The 18,126-nt window shown below is 29.5% G+C and overlaps 1 protein-coding gene across 1 annotated transcript in view; it reads left to right on the top strand.

The window, feature by feature from the left end:
- Positions 1-1,763: 1,763 nt before the first annotated feature.
- Positions 1,764-18,126, top strand: part of SPARC (secreted protein, acidic, cysteine-rich) — a 26,904-nt gene continuing 10,541 nt past the window's right edge. Inside the window, exon 1 of the mRNA XM_088257344.1 lies at positions 1,764-1,821. The gene's annotated coding sequence lies outside the window, so the exon portion shown is untranslated. The remainder of the gene's footprint in view (positions 1,822-18,126) is intronic.

Here is an 18,126-nt window from a genome sequence, read left to right as displayed (position 1 = left end):
ATATAACTCAATAAAAAAAACCACAGAGGATGACTTAATTATGCCACATATATTTTGTGGTTTCTGCATGTTAGTATCATATATTTATATTTCTTTAGCGTCTGCATTTTACAATGCAGGGATGGATTAAAGGCGGGCCAAAAAATAATCATTTTAATATTTTCTATGGATTGGAATAATGTGGCTATAAAAAAGGTTGCCACTTAGAAATTTAGTCCTTTCACGTAAAAATCTACCACCGAAATCCAAATTAATAAATAGATTGAAGGGCCGCAGAAATAATACTTGAGTTCTGAAATTATTCTAATAATAGTGACAGAAAACTTGTTGCCATATTAATGAATATTTTTAAAAAATGACATGCTGGAAATATAAAAGAATTAATTATGTACAAGCGGCTCGCGGGCCGTGCTTTGGACAGCCCTGCGTTACAGCTTCAGATTCACGCGCTTACGCAGTTTATAGGTATGATTCTACTGAGAATAATAATAATTTAAATCAATAATATGAACCATTATTATCACTTGAACATAGTTAATTTTATTCATACGCATATTTATAATTTTACTACAATAATCACTTGTCCTCACTGGGTTTTTCTGTGCCAAAGGCACTATTCACAAAAATCTTTTAGTAATCTATTTGTAGTCTTAGATATTTTTATTGAAAGCTGTCCCACCGCATGCCCAGATCTGATACAGGAGCATCTAGGCTTCCTGACAGATCTGCTCTTGCTAAGCATTTTTTTTTAACTAAGTTGCGACATTTATTAAAATGTGAAACAACATAAAATTGTATCCCGATTTTACTATGAATTTACATTTAAAAGCTTTCAATATACCTGTCACTGCCAATCTAAATAATACAAGGCTGTAAGTCCATCACCAAATTTTCTAGAAGTTCCCCAGTGTAGGCAGTGAAAGGGATTAGTGTTTAGTTCAATTAGTCAGCTAGATCCGATTACGACTCGACGTTGGCCGGTACACAGACGCCCACAACCCCGACCAGCACAGCAGACAGACACGGAACAGTGCAAAGACATTTACAAAAAATGGTCAGTCATCGCATTTCCACTCAACCATTATTCATCGACACTATTTCGGATCCCTTTCACAAGTAACTACACATATATATACGTAGTCTTAGATAACATGGCCGAATGAAACTAACTTTTCCTATCTAACCACCGAGTCTAACCACCTCAATTATCTAAATAATACTCGAAGTTCCTATGGCCAAACGTGGTATACGAGTATATTTGATTTTGTTTGATGTGTTTCTGCGTCTTTTGATATTGTGGTTCTATGAATGTTTTCATGTAGTATGTTACCGGTGATCTGAGAGTTTTGATTTGTTTTGTTTCTTGCGATGCCCTGTCTTAGTTCTACATAAAATATGCCTCATCATGAAGTGCTTTTGTGGGGTTTAAATAAATCTTTTTTTAAAAATAAAATAAAGCGTTAAAAAACATACTTGCAAATCTCGAGTTCGATCCTGAAAACACATGCAAGCCATACGACTGCAACACCAGATTCAAATTTCAAAACCCAGATTTCTGCACATACAACGAGTCGAACTCGTTATAGAAATATAATATCATTTAAATCGACTGCAATCTACTTGATACGACAAAATGCGTCCTTTTGATGAAGTGGATGTATTTTGTCAGACGACTTGAAGCATTTAATCTGCTTGTATCCGCACCCTTCCTACGCATTCTTCAGACTCCAGATGAATCTGTTTGGTCAAGTAAGATTCGAGTCAGTTGAATTTGGGATCTCTTTCAAGTTGGTCCACTGCTAGTGATTCCAGTCAATTGAGGTAAGTGAACAATCATGCAAACATATATTTTTTTAATTATTTCAATAATTAAAAGAAACTAATTCTTAAAATTATCGTAAACCCTTCATAAAAAAAGTGTAAAAAACATTATTTGAAAGCTCGCGAAAGCTTTTAGAGTTAGGATTTATGTTTTCTAAATATTACTTTTATTGTAATTATTTGAAAACTCTTTCATTTTAGTTTTTACGATAAATATTTAAAAATATGATATTATTCAAATTCATTACTTCAATTTTTTTAATTTAAATGGAACATAGATAGAAATATTTTTTTAATGAATAACAACGAAGGCAAAATACAATATGAACAATAAATGTATAATAATAAAAATAATAATAATTTTGTATAATTTATACCCCCATTTTAAATTGCCCCATTTTCATAAAATACTACCTCAAGGGCGCTTACATATGTTTGAATTGTACGGTTTACGTATTATTTATGTTTAATTTAACGTTTTTTACACTTAACATCGTAGTGTAGTAGTTTGTTTGAATTTTGGGTTGACGAGGTTAAAATATTTTAATCGTAACTCTCAGTGTGTAGGATAGGATTTACACCAAAATAATATAATTATTATGATATGTATTTAAACGCATAATCTATGGATTACCCTGTAACATTTAAACAAATTATTAAATCAGTTGGTTAAATTGATAAATTTGATTGTAACATATTAATTATAAGATTTATTAGCTAATCTTTCTATGTCACTTTTCTGCACCAAAATGGTGAATAGATCACCATTTTGGTGCACCACATCAGATCATAATATATTTATTACAATAAAAAATATAAAAAAAACCTGCAAGTTAATATATTAATGTGTAACATTTAAAAGTATTTTAAATCAATTGTCAAATCTGATACATTGATTAATATGACCGAATCAAATATCGACTTGATTAAAATAAGTCGTTAATTCATGCGATTTTCGATTTTTACAATTCAAAGCTACGTCAATCAGTACCAAAATATGGCTGCGTATCGAGTAATTTTGGCTTCTTATATTATCTATTTGACATCAAAAACCGCTGCAAAGAAAAAAAACCCAGTGGTCGACAAACTTTAGCCGATGAGCCAAATATGCAAATTACAAATATTAAATTTTTTCTTGAGAACCAAATCTCTTTGCAATTCTAGTACACCTTAATTATAATTTTAGACCATTATCAAATTGCGGATACACTCAATAAAACTTGATTTCACAGTTGAAAACGATTTTATAAATTAATTTAAATAATCTTTTTAAAGTAAGGTATCCATAAGAACACTACTTATTGCGAATGTCCTTTGATCTTCTTTAAAATTTTGATCTAGTCAGGTTTATTAATGTCGTTATTTTTAGGACGTTTCCAGGTTTTCGTCAATAAAACGATTTCTCAGTTTGTTTTTAATAAGGATCATGCTTTAAAAATATTGTTCGCATGAATATGTAGAGTCGAAGAGCCTTTCCGCGGATATTTGTACGGCTCCAGAACCACACTTTGCCGACCCATGGTGTAACCGAAAAACTAACGCATTTGTCACATCTCTAAAATGACAAACATACTATCAAATTAACTGACGACGTTATGCATAATATACATTCTGCCATTCTTTTAAAATATAAACAGTACCAACAAAATTACATATACTTAGGAATAAAACATTTCAACAGCCTCTCTTTAGAAAGTGAAAATATAAAAGACACATACACTCTAAAAAAGAAACTTAACGAACACTACAAACAAATACAGACTATACAATAGAAAACTAAACATGATAACTACCTCGTATCGTACAAATTTATATGTTCCCCTGTTATATATGTATATATTTTTAAAAATTTATAACATACTACTATAAAAAAAAAAACAAAAAAATAATAAAAAGTCCCTCTCCAAGCACAAGACCTCAGACTCTTTTTTGGAAAGGCTCAGCGCAACTAAAACTTTAAGATTTTATTAAGTAAAAATGTATAGAAATTGTATTAAATTGGAAAAAAATGTAATAAAATTAAACAACAAAAAAAGTCATAAAATGGTAATTATAGATTTTAAAAAATCAGGAAAAAAACAGGATACAATTTAAAAAATTGTATCCTGTTTAGATTTTGATTTGTCTCTTAGAATGTTATTGTAAGAAAATAGAATTGGAACTATTAAAAATATAATTTGATATTGGTTATCCGTTTTTATGTAAATATTTTGTAATTTTTCTTAATAAAATGAATGAACCTATTCTATATTGCGGAATTATTGATATCATATCTTCGAATGAGCCTAAGGTCAGTCATATCATTGGGACCTTCAACATTTCTTATCAAGTGGTCCACTCTTCCTAATAACTTGTCTCCAATCACAGCTTACTTCTGTAATAACATATTTTTCTGCCGAATGACCTCATGAGCTTAATTTTCATCTAATAGCAATTATACAATCAAGGATACTACAATATATGTATGTATTAATATTTATAAATATGTTTATTGAGAGAGAACATGAGAAAATGTTATTATCTTTAAGAAAACAACATTCATCAATACTTATAAATAAACTATATTATAAAATCATAATGTTTTTGTTAACCTTTGGGATAAGATGGTTCAAATCGATTTTGTCAAAATAAATGCAAAAATATCAATCCTATATTATACTTTAGGGTGACAAAAAGCATTCTCAAATATTTATAATTTGGGGTTCATTGTATATAATTTTTGTGTTTGACTCAAAGATAACTTAAGGAGATATTCGCTAACACAGAATTCATTCCACAGGAGAGATCCCAAGTCTGTTCACGCCCGATTTTTTTAAAGAATGTTTATAGGATATTTTGTTGTTTTTGAGAATATATAACGATTTTTTTAACTCCTTACCTTTCAATAACTCTTTTTATAACCAATAATTTATTTTCAAAACCACATAATTATTTCGAAGAAAACTTCAATGCAAAAACGCAAAAAAAAATCAATGCAAAAATGGTGTTTTATGAAAAATATCAATTACGTTAAATTTTACCTGAATTTATAGAAAAATAAGTTGCGACTTAACGAATACTGGGCCTGAATATTAAATAGTGGTATTTACCAAGTAAAACTAAAATTACAAAAAACCTTATATTACATACATTTAAACAGTTAGTTACTCGTAAATGCAAAAAACAAAAAAGTAGCGCGTAAACTTAATATTTAATTTTGTGAAACACAAAATTAAAAATGCGATACGATTAAAATTAAAACGTTTTTAAACTTTAAATGGGTGTTTAAATAATTCGACTGCAGGAAGCGACGGTTTTGCATTCTACGAAAATGACTTCATATCGGAAACCAGAAATAAACTTTTATGCCTAGACTAATTCAGGCAACTTTAAGTGCTTAATTTAATTTATGGCACGTACAAACGTTTTTCCTCGTTGTCTCTTTTTGTGTATAAAATATACGAATAAGATTTTGTTTCAAAACGATGACATAGAGATATCGCTCACTCCTTTCAACGTCATATACAAAAAAAAGATTTTTTAGGAGATTTTTTTTTAAGTTTACGAATATAGTAAAATGTATCAAAAATAAATATCAATCCACTTATTGAACTTTTTACTGTGCAACAGATCTTTTTAGGTAAAACCTGAAGGATTTTTCTCCATTTGAAAAATATTTAGAATATTTAAAAAAATAATTAAACAATACCTTTTCTTAAAAATGCAAAAGCAACACTTTCTGCCCTGTAGCGGGTAAATATTAAGTTTAAAATATGCTGCTTTTGCTGGGATAAAGTGCATTTTCTGGACATTAACTCGAAGGGGTAGGCAGAGAGAATCGAACTCTTTTATTCACCAAAAGGGACATAAAGTGGTATATTTTGAAGAATATTTAAAATATTGACAAATCGGATAAATTGATATATCGTAGTCGTACAGGGGAAAGTGACCAACTAACAGAATATAAAATGTTCAGGAGGGCCATTTAAGTCACTGTTGCTTGGCAAGAAAATAAATATCAATGCAGTTCAGTAATTTTTAACAAGTCAATATATTTTACTTCTGAGTTTTAAAATCCTTTGGGATTTTGTAAGGGCAATATTAAGCTAGTAAGATGGATTATTTAACGATCAAGATAACACTGCTTCTATACGATGCAGTGCCCTATGCATCATTGGTTTCGGATAAGGGCTAGAAGAAGAATATAAACATTATGCTACATAAACAAGTAATTGTTATGTTTTGAATATTGAAAGCATCAACTTTGTGGATCATATTGATATATTATTTCGAGAAAAAAAAATACTCTGTGTTCTGTAATAAATTAAACCCTGAAGAGGGCAACAGTTTGTTGCCGAAAATAGTTGGTTAATAAAAATGTGAGTGGATCAGAACACAAAGTATTTTTATTTCTCGAAATAATATAAGTAATTGTTATTCTACTGATTTTTCTTTATAATTAATATTATCATTTTCGTCCATTTTGGGTGAAGTACTGAGAACTTCTCCTCTTGCTTTACGTACGGAGTGTTCTACATAATGAAATCAGAAGATCAATTTCAGCGAACTATTAATATGTGTGTCGAGTGTGTTTGGTTTGGGAATTGATTTATTACTTTGTAATTGATCTAGTGCAAAACCTTGTCTGTCAACAACCACTTATTACACACAACAGGCAAAGATACACGCTTAAATAATATATCAATCAATAAAGTCGTTCCGCAGTGCTGCGAAAGGAAATATTAATAATGGTAATCATAAATTATCGTTAAGGAAGAATAATGACTAAAGCGTTCACACGGTCGTTAAATCATTGAATGTTTTTTTGGCAAAATGTGGACCGATAATTAATTTTATTAGGCTAAATTCAATCTTCGATACGTATTTAATAAAAGTAATGTAGAATGTTAGCGCTACTAATAAGGATAGTGCATACACTCACACAGGTCAATTAAGAGTTTCTGCTCAATAAAAAAGCTTCTTTTCATCTCACCAATAGATGTCTCTAATGAAGTTCTTCTGATTCAAGAACAAAGTTTGAAAATTGGTTCATATATATATGTAGAATTTCTAAGAATTTGAGTAGTGTGGCTGTCAATAATGGATAGAATTGGTGAATGTTACACGAGTGTAAAGTGATCACTTAAACCAGCCTATGACGGTCTTCAGCCTCGTAAATGCCCAGACTTCTATATTATTCTTCATCTTTGATGAGATGTCAAAAAATTACATGAAAAATAACTCCTATAATTGGAGATAATCCAAATTTGTGAAAAAGTATTTGGACGCACTCAAAAGTTGAATTTAATGGAAATAAGACCGTCTTTTATTTATACAAATTTTACTCATTTATGTGGTGAAATTTCATTGAATTAATTTGTTTTTCATCTATCTTTGGCAAACAATACTTCACTTATATTAACTTGAAAATTTTTACCACTTCTATTTGGTATATTAAGAGGATTTTTAACTTTGTGTAATGATAATATAACACTCTCCTTATCATTCATCGTTCACTTTGTATAATGCTACTTAAAAACTGTACTTCACAATTACCAGTTTCGTTATAACCATTACATCATCAGGACAATTGTAGACTTCAGTCTATAGGAAAGTGAGATTTTACGTTTCTCTCCCATTTGACCAGCAACCGGGTTTTATCAAAAGTCGTTACTTGATCCCACATCCTTGTTTTTCTTATTTTTATAGATTTTACAGCTACATCAATAAACAATAATTTAATTATTTAAATTATATTATTAAATGTTTTTTTTTGTTTTACTTTTGAACAAGCAGCATCTTCCGATTTTAAATTTATTTAATGATATTAAATTAGATAATTTTCAAACTGTATAGGGTTCAAACCTTAGCCTATTTTTAAATGATTGAAAGATATTGCTTTTTTTAATTTTGTTTTTATTTATATACATTTATTTAAATCACAAATTATACATATTTAGAGCATTTTTTGCAGGGACCCACCAAGCCCCCTGTGTGTCTTGTCGGTAGAGTTCTTTTTTAATACATTTTTAATTGTTTTTAACGATTTTAACCTAATATAGACACAAACAAGAGCACAAAATTAAGAATTATAAACATTTTACAATTTTCATAAAATTAACTCTTGATCATTTACCCATTCTTTTATTTTGCCTTTGTTCCATATTTTATTTTGACCTCTAACATCCGTCGGCAGCAAATTAAAAATGTTCGGAACGATATATTGCAGTGTTCGACTCCCATATTAATTGTTAATTCTCTTCTTACATTTATTGATGTCATCAGACCAGCATGATGGTAACAATGATGATATATATATATATATATATATATATATATATATATATATATATATATATATATATATATATATATATATATATATATATATATATATATATATATATGTGTGTATGTATGAATATAAAATACACTTTTTTTACAATAAATGATAACGGAAAGGTTAAGGAACCCTACGATGAATAATCATGTAGGAATAAAATACAACACGTCCAGTATAATTTCTGGATTGGCTAAGTGCCAAAGCTATAAAATACGTACTTACTTTAAAGTTAACAGAAAGTACTTAATTTAAACTGAACAATAACCCAGATACATAAAAGTGATTGACATTTCTGATTTGAGTATGGTTTGGAGTAATTCTGATTTGAGTATATACATATGTACCTACTCATACAAGTTGTAACTATATATAATTACTAGTAAATATAAATGTGACGTATGGACTTGTTTGTGTTTTTGTCCGCCTCCGTAGTGTAGTAGTTAGCGCATTTGGATATCATGCTGGAGCTTTCGAGTTCGTTTTCAAGAGCGTCAAAATAAATATATGTAATAGTTTTTTCACTCGTGTTTATTAAATGTTTACTCAGACTGGTACCTGACGCGCAGGGCTGATCACATTGCTTTCATTTCATCAAAGGTCAATTTAAATTTTCATCGAAGCAGTGCCCTATGCACCATTGTATGCGTATGAGAGTAAGAAGAATAAAAATATATAAATATAACATGAACCATCATTATCAATTGAACCCTTGACAATGCGAAATGAACTATAATATATTAATTTAAATTATTCATACAAATAATTTATAATTTTAACATACCTAATAATAATGTGACCTTACTGGGTTTGTCTGTGCGGATGATATATTTCACAATACTCTTTCAATAAATTATTAGCTATTACTATTATTTTATGGGTTTTGCAGTCATGGATAATATGGCCGAATGATACGATCCATCACTGATATTTAAAGAAATATGTATTTTATTCACATAATGCTATTTTCAGGCGTGAAATAACTCTTAAAAACATTGAATAAAGGATTTCAGTTAATTATACTTGCTTATTTCAACCATAAATGTCACATTTGAAATTTCATTTGAAAAATACGAATGATGTAAATTGCAGTATACAAAACATTCAGAAATTTCAGAAGTGTGGCTATCTTTCATTGTTAGAATGGTGAATGTTACACAGTGTATCAAGTGATCATTCATATATCCGCCAATAACGGGTCATGAGGTCATATATCGCTCACTCCTTTCAAGAACGTCATAAATAAAAAAACTTGATTTTTCAGGAGAACGTTTATAAAGTTTAAAAATATAACACAATGTATTAAAAATAAATATCAAGCCACTTAATGAACTTTTTACTGTGTAACAGATCTTTTTAGGTAAAACCTGAAGGTTTTTCCTCCATTTGAAAAATATTTAGTATATTTTAAAAAAATAATCAAACAATACCTTTTCTTCAAAATGTAAAAGAACATTTTCTACCCTGTAGCGGGTAAATATTAAGTTGAAAATATGCCTAGATATTGTACATTTTCTGTGCTTTCTGAAAACATGCACAACTAAAAATTTACGATTTTTGATTTATGACGTTCTTGAAAGGAGTGAGCGATATGGTATTTCTAACCTTCTCCCTTATCCAAGCAATACTTAATGTTCCTTTGATCAAACGTGGTATACATATGTTGAATTTGGTTCGATATATGGTACTTCTGCGTTTTTTCATATTGTAGTTATACTCAAACTTTCCGGTAGAGATCCGAAAATAGTTCATGCAAGTAAACAATTTGTTAGTATAGTTACGAACCCCTAGACAAACCGGAAGTAGACGCATTGGGTAAAATTCAAAGTCAACAACCGTATTTCAAATAAAAACATAGCCTAAATCAGTGGTTCTAAACCTGTGCTCTGCGAAGCACAAGTGCTCCGAGAAATTATGAAAAATAACTCGACCTAGAATACTCAAGATGGGTGAAAAGCCATTAAGAAGAAGAAGAAGAAGAAGAAGAAATTATGAAAACCGATATTTAATATTGGCTCATTTACTGTGCGATTTAAATTGCAAATATCAAGAAGAAGTACAATTAATTAGTCTATCAACAGTTCTTACTCTTAAAATAAAATTCTCAGAAATATTTCTTGAATGTTTTTGCATATACTTTGTGGCATATTTTATAAACTTTATAAAATAAAACAACTTTGTTTTAACCACTTTTTTATTGGTACACTTTATCCAACCGGTTTCGACAAGAACCTTGTCATCATCAGGGTTTATTTACTTAATTCTAAAAACATTAAATTTATTTATTTATTATTAATGTATTTATTATTGAGTATTTAAATGTTTTTAGAATTTAGTACATAAACCCTGATGATGACAATATTATTGTCGAAACCGGTTGGATAAAGTGTACCAATAAAAAAGTGGTTAAAGCAAAGTTGTTTTATTTGATAAAGTTTCTCAGAAATAATTCTGGATGAATTTTGGATTTTTGTTCAAGAGGAATACCCAGCTCTCTTCACGAGGGTACTGAAATTTTTTACTAAAGTTTTCAACCTCATATTTGTGTGGGATAGGTTTCTCTACATTAACCAATATTAAAATGTATAAACGCGAAAAGCTTAGCTATTTGGATGAATAAATAAGAGTGGCTATATCAAATATTAGATCTAAATTCGCTGAAATTTGTAAAAGCCGACAAACTCATGTATCACATTAAATAATTCTCACCGCAAAAAGTTTGACTGGAGTATTTTTTAATTTGTATAATTTTTGACTTGTCTGTATTAATAATCAGTTTTATTTTTTTTTATAAAAATTATCTTTGTACGTTTTTTTTAATCTTTAGTTTTGGTGTACCGCGAATTTTTCGTATGATCAAAAGTGCTACCTCACATCAAAAAAGCTCAGAACCACTGGCCTAAATGGAGTATCGCGAGAGAGCGGTTTGAACAAGCTTTATGAAAACCATTTTTATTTGACTTTTCATCTGAAATTTCAACAAAACTGAAACTAACGGTTAAAAGATGATGGAAAACTGAAGATAAAATACCGAATCGCCAGACAAAATAAAGTTTGGTCCCAATTGTCGACGAAATATTACATCAAATGGACCCATTCATTTATTTTAAATCAATATGTATTTGTTAGGCTGATGTCGCCATGCTGAAATTGAATTTCTAAATCAGTGTATGTGACAGAGACATATTGAAATTAATGAGATAAATAACACATAGTACTCAGACGATTTAACTACGTTTGTATTCTTACAAAGTAATACTTTAAAATATCGTAAATGGTATTCTTATAACAGTATACCGTTTTCTGGCTAAAAGTTTGACATTATAATAAGTCTATTCAAACCAAAAGATAACTTGATCTAGACCTTTTCTATCCCCTAATGAATTAAAATTCAGAAATTATATATTAAATTACCGTCGGTCTGTACCCTCTGTACTTAAACTGGCAATGTGAATGGTTAACATATGTACCTACATATCCATCCCCGAAGTTGGCATGGTTTTTGTCGAAATCGGTTGGTGAATAGTACCAAAAATAAAAGTGGGTAAAATAGTGGTTAAAAGTGGTTTGAATTTTATTTTAAAAGGTTTTTTATTTATTGTTTCGGCATTAACTTTGTGGTAAGACATGTTACAATAATTAAAGAAAACACCTTGTTTTTTACCACTTGAGTTTTTATTAAAGACTACATGTTTCAGAAGTTAAACTTCCATCATTCAGGTCTGTATAATAACTAAAATATAAAATATAAAATTTTTCTATAAATCCCCTTACTTTCCCCTCTCCTTATTTATAGAAAAAATTTATATTTTATATTTTAGTTATTATACAGACCTGAATGATGGAAGTTTAACTTCTGAAACATGTAGTCTTTAATAAAAACTCAAGTGGTAAAAAACAAAGTGTTTTCTTTAATTATTAAAAGGTTTTAGTAAATATGCCACATCTGTAAAATTTTTTCTAGAAAGTATTTTACTAGTATACCCATAAGCTTTTTTGAATTAAGCATTTAAATATGTGCTTTCTTTCTTTTCAACTAAACCTGTTTGAGCCACAGCAAAACGTAGCTGGGTAAAGATAGTCAATAATAAAAATTATTTGAAATGAGTATATTTGTATTATGTTCCTTATGCAGTCTGTGATGAATATATTTTTTCATATACAAACAATGTTATCTAAATTTTATTAATGCAGCAACATTTTTTGCGTGGGATCAGGAAATGCCTATCCAGGAAAACTATAGAATCGTATACATTATTATAAAAGCGCAGTGTGTATATATATATATATATATATATATATATATATATATATATATATATATATATATATATATATATATATATATATATATATATATATATATATATATATATATATATATATATATATATATAAGTATATGTAAACGCGTGTATAATATATAATATTTTTTTCCAAATTTATTTTATTAGACCAGTGCCCGGGTTACGTCGCTACCGATAGCATGAGACTAGTCTGAACGTCTGAAGATGTTGGTTACGATGGAACCCCGTTGCTGGTCATATAAAATAAAAGTGGAAAAAAACTAAGAAAACAATTGTTTTTTTTAATAATATATATTTCAGTTTTACGAAGAAATATCAGTACAAAACTTAAATCTAATAAAACATTATAATAACATTGCAATTATTCGTTACACGGTAATTAGATGACTGAAAGTGTTATTTTCAGGATAAATATAATCCTTTATTAATATTTCCTGGAAACTGATACGCATGAAAATTTATCTTTTACATAACGTATTTCTGAAATATCGCTCACTCCGTTCAAGAACGTCATAAATCAAAAATCGTCAATTTTCAGTTGAGCATGTTTTTAGAATGCTCAGAAAATGTACTACATCCCAGCAAAAGCGGCATAGTTTTAACTTAATATTTACCCGCTACAGGGCAGAAAGTGTTGTTTTTGCATTTTGAAGAAAATTTATTGATTAATTATTTTTTTTAAAAACTAAATATTTTTCAAATGGAGAAAAAACCTTCAGGTTTCACCTAAAAAGATCTGTTGCACAGTAAAAAGTTCAATAAGTGGCTTGATATTTATTTTTAAAACATTGTATTATAGTTTTAAACTTTAAAAACGTTCTCCTGAAAAATCAAGTTTTTTGATTTATGACGTTCTTGAAAGGAGTGAGCGAAATATGAAAATTTATCTTTTACATAACGTATTTCTGAAATATATGAATTGTTTTTTCTTTAGTAAGACAGTGGAATAGTTTTCGAAATATCTTAATGAATAAATCAAAACGTTTAAAAAAAATGCTCAATATATCTTATATAATTTACAAAGGAAAACATCAGGAGTCATTCATAATCGGCGGGTATGTATGAAGAGAGGCATTAATGTGGAAGAATACAAAGAAGGTGCGAATAATGTTTGCAAGGAATGAGTGGTGTAGCGTTTTATGGTAGTTAGATAGTTCTCAGTAATACAGAGCTAAATCACATTCGTCTTTCGTTTACTGAACAATGACGGAATAGCTACTACGGAAGTGTAATTCACAACTTTAATGGTAATATATGATCTAGGAGTAAGTAGTCCGCGGGGTCCATTAGCCATAGCTAATAAAATAGCTATTTATGAATTTAAGCGCATTCGCGAACTGTCAATAGTTTCTAGTTCACAGGAAATACTTCGTGGCTCGCAGTATGTAGATATGTATATCCTTACACATATGTAGGTCCGATGATCTCATTTGGTGACCGCTGTCATCTCATTGTGGTTATGCTGCATAAATATACAAGTATCACAGTTTATTTTCAGTGATTCTACATGATATTACGAACAATATTAGATATTGGATTATGACATAAAACGAAAGTATTATGTAACTTTATTATTTACTGATTTATCATTGATTTTGTAGAATATTATGATGATTCAAACCAGTGGTTCTCAATTAGTTTTTCCTGCATACCACTTCAAGACAGACCTCAAACTCGTGTCACCCTTACTGCGGTAATGATAAATAAAAAATGAAATGAGTTAAAAATATATATTGCCACCAAAATATATATATAAAAACTAACTAACTAACCATCACGCCGCTTCCCCGCAGGGGTAGGCAGAGAGAATCGAACGCCACACCACTCTGTCTTTGCAAACATTCTTCGCCTCTTCTACATTCATGCATCTCCTCATACGTACCCGACGATTATAACGACTCCTGACCCGGCCGCTTTCAAGTATTTGACATACCTGGGATTAATTATTTTATGGGGGTTCGAGTACCACTGATTTAAATATGGAGGCGGGATGTCATTACAGATACTTAAATATAAGTATTGACATCTCAGCATAGACGAAGAAGAATATAGAGGTCTAAGTATTTAGGGCTTACGACCTATAATAGGTTGGTCTAAGTGATCACTTTATCCACTTGTAACATTTATCATTCTACCCATGATTGAAAACTACATGTCTTAATTTATTTGGAACTCTCGGCAGCATCTATGATTTAATTGAGTAAGCTTTGAATTTACCAGAGACCCTTATTTAATTGTATGCAAGATTCTTCCCGAATTAATTTATATACTAGAAGACGCCTGAAAATATCATTTATAATTTTTCAATAAGGGTCTCTGCCACCCAGACTTCCATATTCTTCTTCACATATGTTGAGATGTCAATTGATGTCAACTGCTAAGTGGAGAAACCCGGATTTGTGAACAAAATTTGGACACACTCAAAATATTTAATTATTAAATTGCCAGTCGCCGTGGCGTAGTTGGGTAGACGCTCGACTACGAGACTAGCTTCCCTGGTTCGATTCGATATACGTTTTGACTCCCCCCTTAAGACGTCTGATTGCACAACATTATGTCACAGTAACATTCGACATTCGACACACAAATTTATTAAGCAACCAGCCGCATTCCTGGCATGATTGTTTACTAAACGGGCGGCCCTTTGTACATTCAAGCGGATGACCAATTAAGGACATGTGATAACATGCATAACACATAGGAATAATTTTTATAGTAACTTCCTCCGATTAAACTGAGAGTACTATGAATCTGGAATGAATAATGCGATATTTATTTATATTTAAGTTTTGTGCTGACATTTCTTTGTGGAACTGCATTTTATAGAATAAAACAGCAACTACAGGGTGGCGCAAAATTGATCACTCTACCGGAAGATGTTATAATTTTTGGAAATGGCGTCGCACGTCTATTATATTTGATATTTATGAACTAGACAACTGCAGTATTTTAACAAATTGATGAAACGGACAAAGATACCTTTTCATTGTCCAATGAGAATCAATAGACATAGTCATACCTTTTATAATCCAGCACCATCAAAGAACTATTTTAAAAATTCCTTTATTTATCGAAGTTGTGGGAAATTTAATGAATGTTGTACCCACCTTGATATGTTCTACTGCAATCTATCAAACTTTAAAGCTAAATTGTTCGAAATCTTACAAACCTAAAAAGATAATTCTATTCCCTGTCCTTTCCTTTTCTTATTTTCCTATCACTGCCATCTCCTTTTCTCTTTATCCCATCCTTGTCTCATGTTCTTCCTTTATATAGACCTCTATTATGCATAGTTGTGAAGAACTATAATTGGAACTCATGATTTTATTTTTTGTATTCTGATGTATCATATATTGTACTGTTGTTCTTCCTTCCAATAAAATAAAAATAAAATAAAATAAATGTGTATCAACACTAGCGGCAGCCACTTGACAAATATCATATTTTCCACTTTCAAAAAAAAACAAAGGTCTTAATAAAGACTAAAAGATTTACTAAATATTAAATAAAATATAATAAAATTGTAATGTTTGTATGTACTAACTAAAGGTAGTGAGAAACGTGAGCATGCAAAGTAAATTTTAAAATTAATTTCGCTTTAGTTTCGCTTTTGCATGTGCTAAAAAAACATTACATGTAATTGTTACTTTATAAAATTAATTAACTTTGTTTTAACCACTTTTTTAAAATAAAATTTAACCTACCGGTTTCCACAAGAACCTTGTCATCATCAGGGTTTATTTAATGATAAAACATTAAAATACTCTCACCAAAAACTTCCACACACTCCGTGAAATATCCTAAATGTTATTTTTATTATTCATTGCATAGCAACCCCAAATAACAACTAATGGAATCACCCAAAAACATTAGGTTTCGAAACCGGTAGGTTAAATTGTATTAATAAAAAAGTGTTTAAAACAAAGTTGTTTAATTTTATAAAGTTTATAAAATGTGCCACCAAGTATCTGCGGAAAACATTCAAGTAAAAAGTAATTGTTACACTATCTAAGTGTATTTGTTACCCAATATGTGTCAGTGTCTAAATTTAATAATTTTTTCAAATATTGTTATATTTCCAATCAGATAAAATCTGTAACGTTTTTTTGATAAGAGACCTATTTCCGAACATGACGAGGATGCAAAAGTTTTTATTTATTTATTACTATGTATTTTATTTTTCACCCTTGACCGACTAAAATTTAAAATTTAAATCAGCTCAGCGTGTCATGTTAGATGACCTATAAAATTATAAAGATTTATCTTAACGAGAAAGATAGCAGCACCAAATCCAGGTCAATTTTGATAAAATGACTCAAATATTTTATTATTTTCCAAGAAAATATTTTTATTTAACTAAGTAATCACCCATTAAGCCACTTCCCCTCAGGGGGGGGGGGGGCAGAGAGAATAGAACGCCACACCAATCTGTCTTTGAAAACGTTCTTCGTCTCTTAAAACTTATGGAAACACACCACAATATCTACACCACAAAAAGACAAATCAAACAAAACCTTGCATACAAAATTATTATTAAAAAAATTTCAAGTTTCAAATATAGAATCCATTTATAAAAAAACCGCAATTTTTCAAATACTAAAGGGTGACAACTATTTAAATTTAACAAAAAAATTATCATCGAGATTCTCAAACGATTTTTCTACTCCAAAATGCAACACCAAGCAATTTCAGCAAAACTTCAAATATTTGGTAATCAAACATTTCAATAAACTCCCTAAAGAAATAAAAAATAGATCATATAAAAATACTTAAGAAAAAAATTAAAGCTCTATACATTTAAATCTTGAAAAAATATACAAAAAAAACTATTATATCTTTTATTATATAACATTAAACCACGAGTGTAAGTCGCTCTCCAAGCACAAGAGCACAGTCTCTTTTATGGAGAGGCACAGCGAATCGAAATATAAAAGTTCTCCATATGTATAAATGATTCAAATGTATTATGTTATAAATTAAAATGTAAATATATTAAGTGAATAAAAAAAATACCTCTTTTGGTTAAAAGAACTTTGATCATTATCCAATGAAGTTATACAATCTGTTTCCATTTTCTATCAATTTTATATATTAAATGTTAATATACAAAATTGTACTAGTTTTTATTTTAATATTTCATATATAAATATAAATGGAGCTCTACAAATTAAACGTCTAATCTATAAATACCTATAAAGTTATTAAATACCGAAACTAAGTACAAAATATCTGTCCATAAATGGATAATAGAGATGGGTAGATCTGAAAAAGATCTGAATATGAATATGACAATACCTTTTTTGATTGCATATCATAAATGATTTGTTTGTAATATAATTTTATAATTAGATGTAGTAAAATGTACCCTCGGCACGCGAAAACACAGTGAGGGCATATTATCGTAAATTATTTGTATGGTGAAAAATAAATAAATAAATAATTATAGTCGGTAGTTGTATTGTTTTTAACTTTTATTTAATTTTATAATGTATCCTGCTGTGTTCTGGAGAACTAGAGCGATTTAACAGACGTTTGTCGGAATGTTTTATCTATAGCGGATGTGTGAGTGATTCGAGCTACAATACACTCTGAATACACAACATGCACTATATCCAGCATTTGTACCTACATCCACATAAACAATCGCTCTAAACTTTCAACATCTGGGCTTCAAATCAG

The sequence above is a fragment of the Brachycentrus maculatus genome, unplaced genomic scaffold (genome assembly GCF_059751285.1).
Source record: "Brachycentrus maculatus isolate JH-2025_06_01 unplaced genomic scaffold, ASM5975128v1 h1tg000079l, whole genome shotgun sequence".
NCBI classification, from domain to species: domain Eukaryota; kingdom Metazoa; phylum Arthropoda; class Insecta; order Trichoptera; family Brachycentridae; genus Brachycentrus; species Brachycentrus maculatus.
Note: the sequence above shows the minus strand (reverse complement) of the source record. Positions and strands in the feature narration are given on the sequence as shown.